Source organism: Solanum dulcamara, chromosome 3, assembly GCF_947179165.1.
Source record: "Solanum dulcamara chromosome 3, daSolDulc1.2, whole genome shotgun sequence".
In the NCBI taxonomy this organism is placed as follows: domain Eukaryota; kingdom Viridiplantae; phylum Streptophyta; class Magnoliopsida; order Solanales; family Solanaceae; genus Solanum; species Solanum dulcamara.
In genome coordinates, this window is record NC_077239.1 from 72,861,411 (window position 1) to 72,876,559 (window position 15,149).

General features: G+C 37.2%; 1 long non-coding RNA gene across 1 annotated transcript; it reads left to right on the top strand.

The window, feature by feature from the left end:
- Nucleotides 1-4,546: 4,546 nt before the first annotated feature.
- LOC129882859 (uncharacterized) lies at nucleotides 4,547-5,811 on the top strand. Its single transcript, XR_008765838.1, has 2 exons — nucleotides 4,547-4,579; nucleotides 5,578-5,811. It is a non-coding gene; the product is annotated as an uncharacterized LOC129882859 (long non-coding RNA).
- The last annotated feature ends 9,338 nt before the right edge of the window (nucleotides 5,812-15,149 follow it).

A 15,149-nucleotide genomic window follows, 5' to 3' on the forward strand; every position in this document is an offset into this window, starting at 1 on the left:
TAAAATCATTTAAAGATTTTTTTCAGTATAGGCAAATTGGTGAACAAAGACTCCATCTGCTAAATGTTCAATTTGCAGACCCAGACAAAGTTTTGTCTTTCCAAGGTCTTTCATCTCAAATTCTTTCTTTAGCTATTCAATTGTCTTTTGGACCTCTTCAGTGGTTCCAATGAGATTTATGTCATCAACATAAATGACGAATATAACAAACTTTGATTCCGTTTTCTTAATAAAAATACATGGACAAATGACATCATTTTTATAACTTTCATTTATCAAGTACTCACTAAGGCGATTATACCACATACGCCCTGATTGTTTCAGACCATATAATGATCTTTGCAATTTTATTGAGTACATCTCCCGATATTTAGTACACGCTTCAGGCAACTTTAATCCTTTTTGGATTTTCATGCATATTTCATTATCAAGTGAATCATAAAGGTAAGCTGTAACTACATCCATTTAGATGTATTTCAAGATTTTTATGTACAACTAAACTGATGAGATATCGAAAAGTTATTCCATCCATAACAGGTGAATATGTTTCTTCATAATTGACTCCGGGTCTTTAAGAGAATCCTTGTGCAACAAGGCGTGCCTTGTATCTTACAATCTCATTGCTCTCATTTTGTTTTCTCACAAAAACCCATTTATAGTCAACTGGTTTTACACCTTCAAGGGTTTGGACTACAGGTCCAAAAACCTCACATTTAGCAAGTGAGTCTAATTATGATTGAATTGCCTTTTGCCATTCTGGCCAATCACATTTACGTCGACATTCTTCGATGGATTTAGGCTCAAGACTCTCACTATCTTACATGAGGTTAAGTGCAACATTATATGCAAAAATATTATTCATCATAATTTTTGATTGATCTAAATTTATCTCATTACTGGTAGAATTTATTGAAAGTTATTGATTCACTGATTTCTTTAGAAATATAAGAATTACTCAAATCTTGACCTTCTTTAGGAGGTTCTTTTGTAGTATCATCTTTATTATTCCTCACGCTTCTCTTTTTAGAATTTTTATCCTTTGAACCCAATGGTCTACTACACTTCAGGCGTGTTTGAGATTCAAAAGTTATGATACTAGTAGATGATCCTTTTGGGACATCAATCCAGATAGGCACATTCACTGCAGGGTTTTGTGACTTAGTTATCTATTTCAAATCAATAAATGCCTCTGGCATTTCATTTTTTATTTTCTGTAAGTGGATGATCTTTTGGACCTTCTGCTCACATGTGTGGGTACGTGGATCAAAATGAGATAGTGATGAAACTTTCCATGCAATTTCTCTTTTGGGTTCCTTTTTCTCTCCCCCTAATTGTGGGAAAGTTGTTTCATCAAACTGATAATCTAAAAATCGAGTAGTAAATGAGTCTCATGTCAACGGTTCAAGGTAGCGAATTATGGAGGGTAAGTCAAACCCAACATATATGCCCAACCTTCATTGAGGGCCCATCTTTGTACGTTGTGGTGGTGCTACAGGCACATATACCGCACAATCAAAAATTCATAGGTAGGCTATATTTGGCTCATGACCAAATACTAATTGCGATGGAGAGTATTTATTAAAATTTGTTGGTCTGAAACGTACAAGTGTTGTTGCATGTAAGATAGCATGACCCCAAACAGTAATCATCAATTTTGTTTTCATTAGTAGAGGTCTTGCTATCAATTGTAGACGCTTAATAAATGACTCTGCAAAGCCATTTTGAGTATGAAAATGAGCAACAGAATATTCAATTTTTATCCCAATTGATAAGCAATAATCATCAAAAGCTTGGGATGTAAATTCTTCAGCATTATCAAGGCGAATAGCTTTAATTGGATAATCTGAGAATTGCGTCCTTAATCTTATTATTTGTGTCAATAATTTCGCAAACGCCAGGTTGCGAGATGATAGGATACACACATGAGACCATCTTGATGATGCATCTATTAAGACCATAAAATATCTAGACAATCCACTAGGTGGATGAATATGTCCACATATATCCCCATGTATACTCTCTAAAAAGCTAGGAGATTCGATGCTAACCTTCAGGGTTGATGGTCTGGCAATTAATTTGCCTTGATAGCAAGTAACACATGAAAATTCATCATTCATAAGAATCTTCAAGTTCTTTAATGGATATCCAGTTGAATTTTCAAGATTTCATCTCATCATTATTGATTTAGGATGACCTATTGATCATGCCATAACACAAATGTATTTAGATCAGTAAACTTCTGATTTACGATCAAATGTGCTTCAATTGCACTAATTTTTGCATAATATAGGCCAGATGCAAAGTTGATAATTTTTTCAAAATATATTTCTGGCGTGAGACACTCTTGATTATACCAAGGTATTCAGTATTCATTTCATTTAGTGTCACAACATGATATTCATTTCTGTGGATATCTTTAAAACTTACCAAATTTCTTGGGGATTTAGAAGAGAATAGTGCATCTTATATAACAATCTTTTGTTTTACTCGTAGAATCTGGAATGTGTTATAATGAACTAAAAGCGAATAGACTAATGGAGGAGATATGTGAAGGGCATAATTAACTATGAGAACACTTGAGAAAATATTGAGAATTTAGAATCAATTTAACATTCGTGGACGAATGTTCCAAAGGGGGGAAGGATGTTACACCCCAGAAATTTTTTTGTTTTACTACGGCTATAGATGGCTTAACCGTGAACTGAGGTGGAGCCCACTTAATAGATTTTTATAAAAAGGACATATGATAATTTATATGGATAATGTATGTGAAGTTAAATACAACTCAAGGAGGACCCTTGAGCCAAATCCAAGTGTGAGCCCTCCAAAAAGATGTTTTTAAGTTATGTTTTTGGGCAATCTGACTTGGGGAGACCATAACGCCATCATGGCTCAGGAATTTGGGAAACCTTATGAAATAAAAGTTGTAGATAATTGGATTATATTTCCAACCATAGGTTGTGGTAATTTATTCGATATCGGTATCAAGAGATGTGACTGTTTTACTGAACAAAGGTGCTGGCTGCGAATTTTAATTCCGAATTTTAAAAATGGCTCGATCGGTTTTCAAATTTTTACTGATATAGAAATATTAATCAAGATTAGGAATTAATTAACCATGGTTGAATTATTAAATAGGAATTTGAGATTAATTGAGATTAATTAAGTTAATAGTGGATGAAAAGTGGTCCCCACTGCCACATGGCCAATTCCTATTGGCCCACATTTTTGTAAGGGACAATTAGGCCTCTTGGGCAGCCACTTGGTCCCCCTAATTGACAAAAATCTGCATTCACTTCTTTTGCAACTCTAGAGAGTTCTCTAAGAAGGAAGAACTCTCATTTTCAACAAATGAAGATATAGAGAAGTAACGAGAAAGAAATTGAGAGAGAGATTAAAGGGTCAAGGTTGGTGATTATTCAAGTTTATGGCAGCAAGGATGGGTCCATTAAAGAAGCAAAACCATTTTTGACCAAGCCCTCAAATTTTCAAGCAAATTGTGTCAAAAAAAACCTAAGGTAAGATTTCATCTCCTTTTTCGTTTTTCCCTCATCTTGAAGGTAATTGAAGCTTGTGTGAGTTGATGAATGTATGAAATTATGGGTGTTGATGTTGAGGCATGGTAGGAGACGTTTGGGGCTGTTTTGGTGTGGAAAATAATGAATTAATTTTGCTTAGTATTTGATTGTTATTGTTATGGATTTTGGGATGAGAATGAAGGGATTAAATGGTTAAAGTTGAGGTTGAAATTCATTTGTGGGCTATGGTAGGACTTGTGGTGATATTAACATGGCTTTCTTGAATTTAAATGAGTGATGTTTATGTTGAGGGGCTGCTGCAATAGGTCACGAAAATTGTTGAAAAATAGTATGAAATAAGGTGTAAAAATTATAGGTGGTTTGTTTGGCTTGTGGTAGGTGTTTATGAGGTTTTTGAACATCTTTATGTTGTTAGTTAAGGGCTATTTTGATAGGTTGTTATTGTTCTTGTTGAGATTGGAATATTAATGATAATTAAGGTTATAATGAAGATATTAACTTGTATTAAATGGACTTGGAAGCAAGAAAATCCCATGATTAGTGTTGGTATTAAAATGGACAGATTTGGAGTATTTTTGAATATCGTCTTGTCTTGTCTTGACATGGAATTTGAAGGTGTGATTATTGATGTTGCTTGGGGATTTTATGACTGATTTGAAAGTGGAAAAAAAGTGAGCAATATAAGGGAGTTGCTGCCCAGAATTTTGTGTTTTGCAAACCCGTTTTTGGATGGGACTGCTGTTAGTAAATTTAGCATAACTCCTTGTGTAAAGCTCCGTTTTGGTTGATTAAAGATGTTTTGGAAAGATATTTGATAGATCTAAAACTTTCATTTAGACTCTAAAACCCAGTTTTACTTTTATATACTCGAAAAAGGGTGATGAAGTTAAAGGGAGGTGCTGTCCAGTTTTTTGTTTGTTAGAAATAATCTACTAACAATAAAAACGTTTTATGCCTTTCCATATCTTAACCATAACGCTTAACGTATTAATATCGGTATGAGGCAACATATACATGTTGTGTGTGGATAAACACTAAAGGTATGTAAAGCCTATCCCTTCTTTCTTTTGGCATGATCCATATGAAATCAACGGACGATGAATGTATAAATTCCAAAGAAACTCCTATTCTTAGAGACACTAGGATGGCTAATGTTCGTAAATTCCTAGAAATTATATCAATGTATTTTGATACATGAGTTTGATTCTAGCCATCCTATTTTGATATAATTCATCTTTTGATATAATTCATGCTTTAGTATAATTCATAATGACAATCGAAGGTTACTTGAAATAACTATTATCTTGATTTTTAAATGATAGTTATTTCAATTATTCAATTGATCCCCATATTATGTTTTGAAATATGAAAAATGATTTCTGAAAGACTGTTTTGACATAGACCATCGTAACATAGGAAAGATGTACACTATGATTATAGCTCAGTTTCTTTTATATGACTTGTCATCAGGATTAAGCTATTGAGTCTCTATAAATGTTTTTATATTTTAAATTGCATTTAGTTTCTCACTACTCTACTCGTGCATACTGTAACCATTCTTTCACTGAGCCTGGGCCAGGATATGTTATCAAGCGTACTTTTCTGCATTTTTTTCGCCATGCCCCGACGTGAGGGGGCAGGTATGACATGTACATGGGTTGTGGTGTATGTTATGCCACGGAGTTATGCTGTGTCATGTACATATATAATATGATATGATTTGATATGGCCATCTGATATGATATGATCTGTTACGGAGATATTTCCTACTCTGGTGTTATGATGTGTTGTGGCGCCAATGACAGGAGGGCGACCACGTTTTGTTCACCGAGTCCCATGAAATGGGGCCGGATACGGCATATGTATTTGCATATATGATTTGGGATTATGATAAGTATTTTGAAATTCTGAACATTTATTTTGTTTTCTGCACATACTATTCAGATTATGATTTTATTGTTACAATTCATGCTTTACATATTCGGTACATTTTTCGTACTGACCCCCTTTCTTCGGGGGCTGCGTTACATGCCCGCAGGTACCGAAGTTCGATTTGCTGATCCATCTGTTTAGGATATTTGCTGCGTCGTTGACAGTGCTCCCTTGTTCGGAGCTTGTATTTTGGTACTGACTTTATCTCTGTATATTTGGATATTTTGGTCAGGGGTACGACGGGGCCCTGTCCCGTCATATGACTATGCTATCATCTGTAGAGGTCTGTAGACAGAGTTATGTTGTGGGTTTTGTATATATGTTTTGGGTTGCGTGTGTTTCGTGACGGCCTATCAGCCCTCGTGCCTACATCTATTTTGTGATCTATTTAGCAATCTTTCCTAATCACTATCTATGTTTATTCGGTTAAAAGGCTAATTTGGGATAAGGGTACGTTTGGGTGCCCAACTCGGGCACCAGTCACGGCCTTCGGGGTTGGGTCGTGACATTAAATAACTCGAAGTGATGGAGGCTCGTGATAATAACGTGTTATAAAATAAATGAACTTAACAAATTAATAAGGAATAGTAAGAGAAAAAGACAATGGAGAGAAATTTTGTATCCGTGTATATTCATTTTCTAGTTTCCAAGGCTATTTATAGCCAAGGAAATCAGATGATAGGTAAGAGAGAAATGACAATTTGTCATTTAGTGGGTGATAGTGGAACATCCACTATGTTTTGTCCTAACAACTAGGAAAAATTCAGTAAAAAAAAGCCTAGTAAAGAAATAAAAGTACACACATCTCATAATATGACTTGAATGTTGCCTCTTTAAAAGATTTTATCAGAAAAATTCATTTGGGACAAGTCATGATTAAGCAAAATAGTATAGTGTGTATTTCACTCCCCCTGATGAAAAACTTTACTTGATATCTTGGAGACGCATTTCAATCTTATATCTCAACTTCTCATATGTTAATGTTGGCTAGTGAACAAGTTTGTAAGATCATCACTTGAACGGATATGTTGAATTTCTATCTCACCATTTTGGTGAAGATCATGTGTAAAAAAGAACTTTGGTGAAATGTGATTTATTCAGTCTAGTTTGATGTATCTTTCCTTCAATTGAGTTATACATGTAGTATTTTATCTGTACATGGTGGTTAGTATAGTCCTTTTTAAAGAAAATCATACATTTAATGAATATGATGAGTCATTGATCCAACAAAACACACTTCCAACTTGCTTTATGGATAGCTATTATTTCTGCATTATTGAAAGAAATGGATACAAGTGTTTGCTTCATTGAATACCAAGATATTGTGTACCTCCACATGTAAATACATATCTCATTTGAGACCAAGCTTATACATATCGGATGAATATTTTGTATCTGCATAACTAATCATTTCTAACTTGAATTCAGGGGAATCAAATAAACTTATATCCATGGTTTCCCAAAATTATCTAAATATGTGTTTAACGCCATTTAAAGATCTTTCCATAGGGAAGAAGATAAATCTTGCCAATAAGTTCACTACAAAATAAATATTTGGTCGATCATTATTAGCAAGGTACATCAATCCATCGATTGTATTGAGATATGGAGTTTCATCACCAAGAATCTCTACATGTTTATCTTGAGGTTGAAATGAGTCTTTATTTATGAAAAATGATCTCACAATCATTGGGTTACTCAATGAATGTGATTTATCCATGAATATCGATTTGGGATCCATTTTTATGTGTGGTGGAGTAATTAAATCAGATATCGCACATTCAAAATATAAATGAAAATTATTTGGTTCTTGATCTTGAGCCAATCATATAGCGGAACTTTATTGGCTTGATACGACAAGTATTGTTACATGTTGAATAACACATCTCATATCAAATTTTATTTGGGAGTTCTATTCTAACAACTAGTGGATTAGCTATAATTAGAGACATATAATTTCTTCTAAATCAACCGGCATTATTAATATAACTTTTATAGTTTGGAACTATGCTTTTAATTTAACAATTCAAAAAACAAAATCTTACAAAACAAAAAATGGTAAGTTGATAGCAAATCACGTGTGACCATCCCATAAATACAACTATTAAAATCATATAATTGCAAGCAGTCCATATAACAGGTGAACGGGCCAATATTCACCTTTTTATGTTACAAAACTTTAGGGGATACAATTCCAACCTTAGATGGTCATGAGAACAAGCAACACAAGCGAATTCTTGAAGAATATTTTCAACATATAGCCATGTGAATTTTTAATTACTTTTGCATCACATTTGAACCGAAATGGTCAACCAGTCATGCCAACTGATCTTTATTCCATTAAACTTTTAGTTTACTTCTTCATATGATTCCATCATTATGCACACATTTATATACAACAAACAAGAGAAAAAGACAGGTAAATTTATATTCTGCTTCAATTGTAGTAATCTGGAGATATTCTTTCATAATTTTTGGTCTCAATATAATTAAAAAATCAATTTCTACAGAACTTAAAATTTTTCTTTTGAGACTTACTATAACCTCAATATTATTCCTCTAATAGTAACACAATAGCTCTTTAGAGCTTACAGTTAATTTTATGTACAACAACAACAACAACAAATCCAGTATAATCCCACCATGTGGGGTCTGGGGAGGATAGAGTGTACGCAGACCTAACCCTCACCTTGAAAGTTAGTGAGGCTGTTTCCGAAAGATTCTTGGCTCAAGAGAGAAAAACAAGATAAAAGATAAAATAGGGACAAACATATCAAAAACAAGATGAAAACAAGTAATAGCAAAAGTGTAAAAGTCATGGTAGAATAGTACGTAAGAAAGAGGCATTAACTACTATAAATAAATAAGATAATCAAAGTACAACGGCCCCACACCTATAAACAGCAATACAATGCAGAAATCAAATGGCAATAAACAATGAGCAGAACTACAACTAATATGGTCTAAGGATAGGTCACCTAGCCTTTTATCCTAATCTGAGTCCTCCACAAAGAAAATTATAGTGCACTAATGCGCTTACTAATAGTACAAGCAAGACATGTTTCTTGATTTACTTTTGTCATATCATAGGTACACAACTAATGACAAATTTGTGTTGCCACACAATAATATTATTTTTTTCATGCCCCCAATCTTTATAGGCAAAATTATTTCTTTTTTTTGCCCTTCCGATAATTTATAATAAAACATATCACAATATTTATAACGTACAAAAGTATACGACTAATGACCACTCACGACAAAATTAAATTTGGTTAATTTTTCTCAAACCTCCCGTAGAAGTGAGTTGTGGTATGATCCAATCCATAATACTTTTATCACATCATGACCCATTCACCTTCAGAATGGTCGAGCATTCACGATGCTTATCAAGAGTCACATTCTCTTCAAGAATAGATTAATCATTTGTATGTACTTCATAAATTTGTATTATAAACTCATTGCCATGCCTTTAAAATTTATTATTTTTGCATGACACACCTCAAAACCACTTTAAAATTTCATGTGCACCACCATTTTATATTTCTTTATTTAGATGGAGAACTTGAAAAACTTATCAATTTAGATAGCACGACAACTGCATGTTCAATACCTTTCAAAACAAATTAATGATATTTATTACATTCACTCTTTGAAGAATTATTTTGAGAATCCATAATGTTCTTTCTTTTGTAATTAACAAAATGATGACTATTATAATTTTGTCCCTCCACACCCATATTCATACATTTAACCACTAGTCTTCTTTGAGACATATGATGTCTTGCTACCATATTCACATAAGAGAATGGAGCAAATCAATTAGGCGAATTTCATGAATTTTAGTCAAAAATATATTATTGTCTTAGTCACCATCATAACATCAAAAAGTGCATTGAGACTCAAACTCAATGCCTTACCCATATAAGTGTGTGTTAGACCATATTTTGTTGGGACTTGAACTCAATATTTTATCATCACAGTTGTTATGGACTTAGACTTTAACTAAGACTTATGTATGACACTTGACAACTCACTCATCACTCTTTCACGTTCTTGTAAGCTCAAGTAAGCCTTTTAGACTAAGATCGAGGGAATGGTAAATTAGAAGAAAGACAAGAGAGTTTTTGTGAAGAAGGCTTTGTATATTTCTTTGGAATATTGCTTGTTACTTGATGACTTTGCAAATGAATGGCCTCTTCTATTATACTACTCCCTAGAGGCTTAAGTGTAAATAAATATTACTATACAAGTCCTTTTATATTTATAAAGAAGTCCCTATTCTAGAACTCTCTACACACCTAGAAAATTCTAAAGCTTTCAAGACTTCTCTACTAGGTTCTAGAGTCTTCCATTAACCTCTCCAAGACTCTAGATTCTTCCCTCTTTCCATTGATCAAGTGGCAGGTCATGACATTCTCCTCCACATGATGTGGCAACAACCACGGTGCACTGCTGCTGCAAGAACTCCCAGACTTTGTCTTTAAACTGCCACAAGTCGTCATATCATTCCCATATGTCCTCCTCCGAAGATTTTCCCTTCTAGTGGACAAGGAATATAGAAGTGGCTTGTTATCCCGGCTTTTGTCTGACCTAGTAGTCAATAATGGCCTCAATGTCTTGGTCATGAGAGGTAGTGATTGTGATTAGTGCCCGACTCGATATTTCTCAGTTAGGATCATCCTTGTCCTCATGGTATGACTTGAGGACACTAGCATAGAAGACAAGATGAACCTTGAGATGCATTGGTAGCTCCAACTTGTATGAGATATTTCCAACCTTGGCAATGATCCTGAAAGGCCTTTATACCTTCACACCAAGTTTTGATGCACGCCTCGTAATGCCTTGGGTTGAACTTAACCAAGACCATGTCTCCAACTTTGTAATCTGCGGTCGGCAAATTTCTTCATCTTTTTTATTGCCTTATTCAAGTAGGACTTGGCAGTTTCAAGTTGCTCTTTAAAGTTTTTGGCCATATGTTAAGCCTCAAAAATCTTGCCCTCAAACGTGGTTGGTAGTGAATATAGAGTTTGTGGTTGTTGGCTTGTGGTTAACTCAAACGGTATCCATCATATGGCCTCACTCCGCTGCAAGTTATATGAGAATTGGGCTACATCCAATAGCCTCGCCCAATTCTTTTGTTGAGAGCTCACAAAGTGCCTTAGGTAGCACTCCAACAAGGCATTGACTCGCTCCGTATGGCCGTTCGTCTACAGGTAGCAACTAGTGGAGAAATGTAACTCCATGCCAAGGATCTTGAACAACTCTCTCCAAAAGTTTCCTGTGAAGTGTGGGTCTTTGTCGCTAATCATATGCCTTGGAAACCCCCAATATTTTACCACATTCTTAAAGAATAGCTTGGCAGCCTCCTTAATAGTGCAACTTGCTGTAGCGGGCATAAAACTGGTATACTTAGAAAATCTATCTACTATTACCATGACTGTCCCATACCCGTTGGACTTCGACAAGCATGTTATGAAGTTCATAGTCACTCTCTCCCATGGACTCTCCGCTATAGGTAATGGCTTCAGGAGTCCTCCTAGCTGTCGCTGCTCCACCTTGTCTTGTTGTCATATAAGACAAGTCTGCACATAGTATTTTTTATCTTCCTGAGTGTGAGGCAAATAGTAAATCGCCTCAATCAATGCCCATGTGCGATGCTGCCCTGGATGCCCAGCCTACAATGTGTCATGACTCTCCTTCATAATCTACCGCCTAAGGGTTCCAAACTTGGGAACATATATCCTTCGTCCGGCGGTGCGCAGTAGTCCGTTTTCTACCTAGAAGCACCTCGTTTTACCCTATGCGGCTAGCTCCATAAGTCGTTTTGCCTCTGGATTATTTGTAGTCATCCCTGATTGCATCTTGAATGTCAAAATAGGTTGTAGTGATGGCAGTAAGCTCAAACTTTTTGCTCAAGGCATCAGCCACAACATTACCCTTGTTTGGCTGTACTCCAACTCATAGTCGAACTCAGCTAAGAACTCTTGCCACTTAGCTTGATTTGGTGTGAGTTTTTTCTGTGACTGGAAGTATCTAGTGGCCACGTTATCAGTCTTGACCATGAACTCGGATCCAAGTAGGTGATGTCTCCACGTGTGTAGGTAATGAACAATGACAGTCATCTCCTTCTCTTGGATGGTATACCGCCGCTCCATCTCATTTAGCTTATGACTTTCGAAGGCAATGGGATGCCTCTCTTGCATCAATACTCCTCTTATGGCATAGTCGGAATCATCCTGTGTACCTCGAATGTCTTGGAGAATTCAGGCAACGCTAGGACTGGTTCCTCTATCACGACAACCTTAAGCTCTTCAAATAACTTTTTGCAATGCTCGCTCCAAACCCACAACTTATTCTTCTTCAATAGTTTGGTCAGTGGAGCAGCTTTGGTGGAGTAGCCACTTATGAACCTACGATAGTAGTTAGCAAGTCTAAGAAAAGATCTAAGTTCGGTTACCTTTGTGGGTGCCTCCCACTCCTTGATAGCTTAAACTTTTGCCTCGTCCATCCGTAACTCACCTTTACTAATGACATATCCCAAGAAGTGAACCTCGTGCTGGGCGAACTCACACTTCTCCTGCTTGATGTAAAGTTCATTCTCTCGCAAGACTTGGAACACCTTCTTCAAATGCTCCATGTGCTCCTCCAAGGTGTTGTTGTAGATGATTATGTCATCCAAGTATACTACCACAAAATTGATCAAGGTAGGGGTGGAAGATCTTGTTCATCAGTGTGCAAAAAGTAACAGGTGCCTTGGTTAAGCCGAAAGGCATCACCAACCACTCATAGGCCCCGTATCTCATTAGACACGTCATCTTTTGCTCATCTCCCTCCACTATGCGCACCTAGTAGTAACTTTTTCTTAGATCCACCTTAGTGAAGTACTTGGCTTGACCAAGTATATTGAACATGTATAAAATGAGCGGGATAGGATACTTGTTCTTTACTGTCACCATGTTGAGCCTAATAATCTATGCACAGACGTAGTGAGTTATCCTTCTTCTTTTGAAATAGGATCGATGCTCCATAAGATGCTTTAGATGGACGGATATGACCAGCCTCGAAGAGCTCCTTCAACTGCTTCCTTAGCCCCTATAAATCAGGTGGAGCCATGCGGTATGGTGGGTATGCGGGTGTCCTGGCTACAGGCTCCAACTCGATCTTGTAATCTACCTCATGCCTTAGAGGTAGGTATCTCGGCAACTCTTCTGGCATCACATCCTTGTTCTTTTCAAGCACTTTCTCTATGCAAGGTGGATATACCTTTTCAGAACCATTGTCTTCATCCACGCTTGCAATGGTGGCTATGAATGTTGGCTCCCCCTTTTTTAAGCCCTTCACAAGCTGCATGGACGATAAATGGGCTTGTCCTTCCGTCTTTGCCACCTTGACTAGAGGTACTATTCAGGGTTCTTCTCGCTCCATAACCAATATTTGTTGGAGGTAGGGGTCGATCATCGTATGGCATCTTTGGAAGAATTCCTGCCCAAAGATTATATCAAAGATATCTAAGGGAGCGATAGTGAAGTTGGTCATACCTTACCACTTTCCCAACGTGATGTCTACTCCATGAGCAACTCCGCACATGGTGTCAGTGGTGCATTAACCTTCTTTAGGTGGGTGTTGCTTGGATTGTAGCTTAGCGCCAACCTTGTTGCAGCAGACTTGGTCATAACATTGGCTTCCTCTCAAGAGTCCACCATATCACGAGCTGGCTGACCATTGATGGATATGTCCACATACTACGTGGAGTAATCCTCTTCCATTTCTTCTTTCTTTGCAATGGCTACGCATAGCCCGATCATGCTCAACTGTGTTGTGCCCGAACTCTGCCCTTGGTCTTGTACCTCCTTATCCTTTCGCTCTTGCAATATGGCACCAAGGTTTTTTATCTCTGAGAACCTAGAATAGCCGTGAGGACCTCCACATATGTAACAGTCGCTTTCCTTCGTGATCTGCTCTTGATTCTTGATATAGCCCTATTGTCCGAACTTTTTGTCGTCGTCTTTGTCATGAATCTTAGAGTGTAGGTGTTGCTACTTGCTCTTGATGTGATTTCCCCCACCTTTAGCATGACAACTCCTTGCTTCTTTTCTTTTGCTTATGTCATGCCTAAAGTCCTTTAGGGCTTCAGCTTGCGTGATGGCTTTATCGATGGTACTAACCTATCGGCGCTTTAACTCCATCTTGGCCTAATTTTGTAGCCTATCCATGAAGTGGATAGCATGTCTTCATCCTTGAGGTTGGGAATTTGAAGCATGAGAGTAGTGAACTCTTTCACGTATGCCCTTATGCTACCCGTTTGCTTCAACTCTCTAAACATGTGCTTCGCCTCATAGATGGCATTATTAGGGAAGAAGGTCTTCTTGAACTCATCCCGTAACTTCTCCCAAGTGTTGATGGTGCATAGCCCTTTCCCTATCTCCAACTCCTTGCACGTCCATCACAACATGGCCATCTCTGATAGGTATAGTATGGCTATTTTGATCCTCGTCTCATCTATCTTTACTTTGTTACACTTGAAGTAGTTCTCCAAGTGACAAAGGAAGCTTTCCACCTCTTGCGCATTGCAAACGCCTTTGAAAACAGGTTGCTTGGGAGTCTCAATCTTAGCCTCATTGTCTCCATTGGACGTTGCGCATCTCCCAGCTTCTACATCTCCCTTGAGAGTGCATCCATGAGCCGATACTCCAACGAAATAATCATCTCTTTCATCTCGCACTCTGCCGCCTTACGCGCATCCAACTCTTTCAGATGTAATCATTCTCCTCAAGGGTGAGGTCCTCAAGGGTCTTAAACTTACCGTCGAACTTGTTCAAGAACTTGCCCAAAATCTCTAATCGCCTGCCTTGCAGCATCCACCCTTGCAATCCATTCCATTCCGGGCGTGACATCCACAGATTGCTCGCCTCACTCATTGTCACTCACCTCAGTGGATGAGGGTAAGTAGGATGTTAGGGCCTTACTTGGTATAGGCTCGAGTGGCATCTCCTCGTTCCTCTTAGAGTTCTTCATTCCCTTGCGGTGCTTCTTTCCAACATCTTGCCTGACGTTGGTGGTGTTAGTGGCATTGATGTCTCCCTCGCTTTCTATATCCTTTAATAGAAACCTTGCTCTGATACCACTTTTTCATGGACTTAGACTTCAATTATAACCTTTTGTGCAGCACTTGACAACTCACTCATAACTCGTTCACATTCTTGTAAGCTCAAGTAAGTCTTTTAGACTAAGGTCATTAAGGGAACACTAGATTAGAAGAAAGACAAGAGAGTTTTTGTGAAGAAGACTTTGTATATTGCTTTGGAAGATTGCTTGTTACTTGATGGCTTTATAAATGAATGGGCCGTTCTATTTATACTACACCCAAGGAGCTTAAGTGCAAATAAAAATTACTATACAAGTCCTTCTATATTTACAAAGAAGTCTACATTCTAGAACTCTCTACACACCTAGAAAATTCTAAAGCTTTCAAGACTTCTCTACAAGGTTCTAGAGTCTTCCATTAACCTTTCCAAGACTCTAGATTGTTCTCCCCTTTCGTTGATCAAGTGGCGGGTCATAACAAAGTGTACTGGAACTTTAACCCAATGTCTTCTCCTTTTAGTGCGATGGGACTTGAATCCACCGTCTTTCCCTTCAGCCAATAAACGTAATTAAGCCCATTAATAGATAACC